The 5,938-nt window shown below is 48.1% G+C and overlaps 1 pseudogene across 1 annotated transcript; it reads left to right on the top strand.

Moving 5' to 3' along the window:
• Positions 1 to 2,839: 2,839 nt before the first annotated feature.
• Positions 2,840 to 5,029, top strand: LOC146670839 (uncharacterized; annotated as a pseudogene). The gene is made up of 3 exons (XR_014911575.1): positions 2,840 to 3,159; positions 3,317 to 3,457; positions 3,608 to 5,029. The product of XR_014911575.1 is annotated as an uncharacterized LOC146670839 (transcript).
• Positions 5,030 to 5,938: the final 909 nt, after the last annotated feature.

The raw sequence follows: 5,938 nt of genomic DNA, 5'->3' as shown, positions 1-5,938 counted from the left end.
GGGTATCGGGACGATGGAGGTGGATTTGAAGCAGGCCGGTACCACAGCGTGGGCCAAGGACAGATTGAATATGTCTGTGAGCACTCCTGCAAGCTCCCCAGAACACGCTCTGAGAACACGCCCGGGGATGCCATCTGGACCTGCAGCCTTGTGGACATTGATCCTGCTCAGCACCGCTCCTACATCGGTGGGGGAGAGAGTCAGAGGTTGGTGGTCTGGCGTCATGTCTGCTTTGGTTGTGGTTGTGGGGTTCCCTCGCTCAAAACGAGCATAAAAGTTGTTGAGCTCGTTGAGGAAGGAGACATCAGAGGATGCGGGGGAGGGTTTGGTGGTCCTGTAGTCTGTAATGGTCTGGAGTCCTTGCCACATGCGTCGGGGGTTGGAGTTGGAGAAGTGTTCTTCTACCTTCTTTTTGTAATGGTGTTTGGCTTTTTTGATGCCCTTCTTTAGATTAGCCCTGGCTGTGCTGTAGGCGTGTGCATCTCCTGACCTAAAGGCGGTGTTGCGGGCCTTCAGGAGGAGACGAACATCCCGGTTCATCCAAGGCTTCTGGTTGGGGTACATGGTGATCCGTTTCTGGGTGGTGACACTGTCTGTGGTTTCGGAGATGTAATCCAGTACAGATGAGGCGTACTGGTCCAGGTCTGTGTGGGTGAACATATTCCAGTCTGTGTTTTTAAATCTGTCCTGGAGCACTGCGTCTGTCCCCTCTGGCCACACTTTAATTGTCCTCACAGCAGGTTTCACACGTTGGATGAGTGGTGAATACCTAGGTGTGAGGAACAGGGAGAGATGGTCCGATTGTCCAATGTGGGGGAGGGGTGTGGCTTTGTAGGCTCCAGCCAGGTTGGAATACACATGATCTAAAGTCTTGTCTCCTCTGGTGTGGCAGGAGACATGTTGGTGGAATCTGGGGAGGACTGTCTTTAAGTTGGTGTGGTTGAAGTCGCCAGCAACAATAAAAGCAGCCTCGGGGTGTTTATTCTGGTGTTTGTTAATGGCTGCAGAAAGTTCTTTCATGGCTAACCTAGCATTAGCGTCGGGGGGGATATACACGGCAGTGAGTATGATTGAAGTGAGTTCTCTGGGGAGATAATAAGGTCTGCATTTGACCATTAGAAACTCCGCATTAGGTGAGCAGTGACTCTTAGTAGTAGTTGAGTTCATGCACCAAGCATTGTTAATATAAATGCACAAACCTCCACCTCTGGTCTTGCCGGAGTCATCTGCTAGCCTGTCGGCTCGGTGTGTGTGGCGTCCTGCTAACTCGATAGCATTGTCCGGGCAGCTGTTGTTCAACCATGTTTCGGTGAAAAACATGACATTTGAGTCCATAATCCGTCTGTTGTTAGAGATGGAGAGCCGTATCTCATCCATTTTGTTTGCCAGAGAACGGACATTGGTGAGGAAAATACTGGGTAAAGGCAGCCGGTGTGGTGTTAGCTTTAGCTTAGCCCGTAGCCCTCCGCGCCTACCTCGCCTTTGTTTACGATCTCGGCGCCGTCTGCGTGCACTTCCGCCCGGCCGGGGAGAGTGGGCAGCCTCCGGTGTTCTGGAGATCTCTGGGATGAGTCGGAGATCGGCGATAAAACTGTTGGAGTTGTGAGTCCAGATGTTTGCTGCCATGTGTGAACGCCTTGGGACTAAGAAAACCCGCACCACCCCACTTCACCCCCAAAGCGATGGGCTGGTGGAAAGGTTTAACAGGACGCTGGCCCAGCAGCTAGCCATCCTTACCTCAGAACACCAACGGGACTGGGATTACCATCTTCCCCTTACCCTCATGGCCTACAGGTCGGCAGTGCAGGACTCCACCCAATGTACGCCTGCCCTGCTCATGTTAGGGAGAGAGCCGAGAACTCCTGCAGAGTTGGCTTTTGGGAAACCCCCGGACGCGCCAGAGGCACCACCGGGCCGGGACTACGCAAGGAAGCTGCAGGACCGGCTGGATTCTGCACATTCCTACGCCCGAGAGCAGCTGGCGAAGGCAGGCCTGCGCCAAAAGAGGAATTACGACATCACCACTAAAGGGAGGCACTTCCGTGCTGGGGAGCTGGTGTGGGTCTACAGCCCAAAGAGGAAGAAGGGATGGTGTCCTAAACTGGATAGCAGCTGGGTGGGGCCTTGCAGCGTCCTAGAGCGAGTGGGGGAGGTTGTTTACAGGGTGCAGTTGCCTCCTAGGGGGAGGATAGTAGCGCTGCACAGAGACCGGATGGCCCCCTACAGAGGACAGTCCCTCCCCTCCTTTCCGGAGGGACGTGTACAGAGCGTCCATGACCCTGCTCAGAGGGGCCCCCGACCGGGGCTGCGTTCCCCCCCCTCGGACTCTTCACCCCAAAGCCCCGAAGCTCCGCGTCCTCCTCAGGGGCTCAGGAGGTCAAGGAGGGAACGTAGGCTACCGCCCCGCCTCAGAGACTGTGTCGTTCCCTCGGGGACGAGGAACTTATTGCTGGGGGGGCAGTGTAACGATGGTTAAGTGTTACTGGACAGTGACATGTTGGTTTTCTCTGCACACTGTTGTTGTTGCTTTAAGATTCGTGTTTGGTTGGGCTGCAGGAAGTAGTGAGGGTGGTGTACAGGAAGGGGTGGGGGGACCTGGTTGTTCTGTGTGTGTGCCAGGCTGAAGAGAGGTGTAGTTCAAGAGCGCTTCCCCCTGAGTTAACAACCCGCTGGCTTATGTGCCGAATAAACGGACAAACTGAGACCCCAACCGTCTGGTTCTTGTGAACGTTACAGTATTCTTCTTTGCATTGATTTTTCATCTATCTTGTTTTTTATTCTAATTCTGGTTAGAGTCCCCCTAGTGGTGGAAGAAAAATCCACAGAATAGGGCTTTGGAGCGTGATGTCACGGGGGTGGGCGTGGAAAGGATTTTAGCCCGATTCGCCATTTTGGGGGTCTAAGCTAGGAGCGATAGCATAGCCATGGTTCGTACTTGCTGTGTGCTCGGCTGCAATGTTCGATCTTACGACCGGCACGGGAATAAGGTTGGATTGTCTTTTTATGCTTTCCCAACCTGGAAGCAACATGAAGGAGCTCATGTATCGGATGTTACCAAACGAAGGCGTCTAGCCTGGATAGCAGCCGTGAGACGAGTTGATATCAAGTTCTGTTACGTCTCCAGATATCAGCGGGTGTGCTCACGACATTTTCATTCCGGTAAGTTCTAAATATGTTCTTATCACACTTTATAGCTGAATAATATTACCGTTGGTGGTCTCGGAAGTTATAGAAATAGCGATCAAACATCGAATGGAGTGACTTTGCAGACATATGTGCTATGTAACGATTCGCTAATTGTTTCGCACAACTGTAGGGAAGCCTGCCTATGAAATGGATCAAACAAATCCAGACTGGGTACCAACGCTACACATGGGGCACTCCGAAACCCGAACATCACATTCAGACCGTCACAGGAGGCGAACACAACGTCAACAAAATAAAGTACTATTTGGAGGTAAACGACAACCGCACCCCCAGCCACAGTCTCTTATTTTAAAAGTTGATCTTAGTCAATTAACACAAACATTTTTGAGTATTCATACGGCCTTAATGTATAAACCATTTAAAACTTCTCTTGTGTATTTGCACTCTTTTTATTGGACAGGCTTTGACAATGGAGCAGCAGAGTGTGAAGGTGAAGCCTCAGCAGAAGTTACCACAGAAGAGCAGCCAGAGATGGACACCACAGAAGAGCAACACCATAACAACCTTGTTATTTTGGCTGAGGGACAAATTTGTGCTGGACAAGTAGAAGCAGAGGTAACGGGTGCAGATGCAGAAAACATTGATATCAGAGAGAAACAGACAGAAGATCAACAACTGACAAATGATTGTGTGCGCTGTGTACAGAGCAGAGCAGAAATAAACCGGCTGCTGGAGGAGAACAGAAAGCTTAAATCAAAGTTGGACAAGACAGAGCTGAATGAAAACTTTTTAAAGGGTGACACGGAAAAAGTGAAATATTACACCGGTTTTACTTGTTTTGCTATTTTTATGTCCGTGCTCGAGAATGTAAAAGCTTTCCTACCAGCATCAAAGAAACTGTCACATTTCCAAATGCTTTTACTCACACTTATGCGACTTAGACTTGATCTTCCTGTTCAGCATCTTAGTTATCTATTCAAAGTCTCCCACAAAACTCTTTCTTCTGTCTTTTCTGATACAATTGACGTGTTGTATGCCCGCTTTGGAATACTTGTACACTGTCCAGAGAGCCACTGTTTGCAAGCAACAATGCCACCAGAATTTACGGACACTTTTGGAAATCGTGTAGCCATCATTGTAGACTGTTTTGAAATTCGTACAGAACGACCATCTAATTTAAAGGCTCGTGCTCAAACGTACTCACACTACAAGGGTACACACACCATGAAATATCTGATCGGGATTACTCCACAAGGTGCAATTTCATTCATTTCTAAGGGGTGGGGGGGCCGTCATCAGATAAACACATCACAGAGCAATGTGGCATACTTAACAAGCTGTTACCAGGGGATGTAGTTTTGGCTGACAGAGGCTTTGACATCAGAGATGCGGTGGGAATGATGTGTGCGGAGGTAAAGATCCCAGCATTTACAAGGGGCTTCTGTCAACTAGATGCCAAGGACATAGAAAATACACGAGCCATTGCACACCTAAGAATCCATGTTGAACGAGTAATTGGCAGTTTGCGCAACAAATTCAAAATGCTACATACTACCATGCCAATCCGTTCTCTTCTTCCATGTGAGGGTGAAGACGTTACATTCCTTGATAAAATTGTGAGGGTGTGTTGTGTTTTGGTTAACATGTGCCCCAGTGTGGTAGTGAAACCAGGCACACATGAGACTTGTACTTGTTAATTAATAATTGTTTAAAAAAGGAAAACCTTTTTAGTTTTTTGTATGTGTGACTGTATGAACACATTGACATTGCGTTATGTAACCATTTCTGTACCTGTATACTATAAGCGAAAGTTTATCATCACTTTGAACTCTTTGTTTCACTAAAATTACGTTATAATAAAAGCAAGATAACAAATAACTGCTTTGCACTCTTTATTTCACACTTTGACAATTGGTACATGGTAAGTGCTGCACGTTTGAAATCAAGTTATACATATTTCAATGCACTTCTGGCAAAAAACTAGACACCAGAAGAAAAAACGTTGTGACCACTCGGGGCTGCATTTCGCTTAGAGAAATGTTTTCCTACAAGTTCAGGAAGGCACACCTTCTGAAAGAAATCCTGAGCTTTCTTTAAATGTGATTCCCAGAAGTGCACATCTGGGAAGATGCGTAAAATTGCCATGTCTTTTTGTGTCCATACCACGAGGTCACAGTGCTTTGCGTTGGCCACAAAGACCTGTGTTTGCACTTGTGAGTAAAAGCGATGTGTCTTCTTCAAGTTAAGTCCTTTTGCTGTCAACTCGAGGCAGAAGTCTTTGTCATGTGCATTCAACGCTTGCTGAATGCTGTCACATCTGTATTTAAATGGACATTTAATTTATAGGCACCCCTTCCCACAGCATTCACACGTGGTTAGTCCATCAGGAGATGCTCCTACTTCAGGAAAAGCCATGTTAACAAGAAAACCACACATACGGACCTGTAGGTTGTTGTGACATGCTGACATTGTCTGGGTGTAGGCATGTCGAGCATCCTGTTCATGCTCCAGTCCCCAAGTTGTTTGCACATTACAGACAGAGTTAACAGGGTAGCAAACACGATTAACCACAGTAATGGCGGGTTTTTCTACAGTGGTGGCAAACACAGCGTGCATCATTGAAGCTGTGATCCTCCCAGCACGCCAAACATACCATTCTGGGCTCTTGTGTTGCAGTCTTGTGCGTACCTCAATAGCTTCTGCCTGTTCTTCAGTTACTTTAGCTGTGTTTATGTACTTTACGCAGTGCAGTTGTAGCTCGGTAAGGCCAAGGGACTGTGCACCTGTGCTG

The sequence above is a fragment of the Rhamphochromis longiceps genome, linkage group LG4 (assembly GCF_057381845.1).
Source record: "Rhamphochromis longiceps isolate RC_006_pf linkage group LG4, R_longiceps_female_GT1.1, whole genome shotgun sequence".
Classification (NCBI taxonomy): Eukaryota; Metazoa; Chordata; class Actinopteri; order Cichliformes; family Cichlidae; genus Rhamphochromis; species Rhamphochromis longiceps.
The sequence above is the reverse complement of the archived record's forward strand: the minus strand, read 5'-3'. Positions and strand labels throughout refer to the sequence as shown.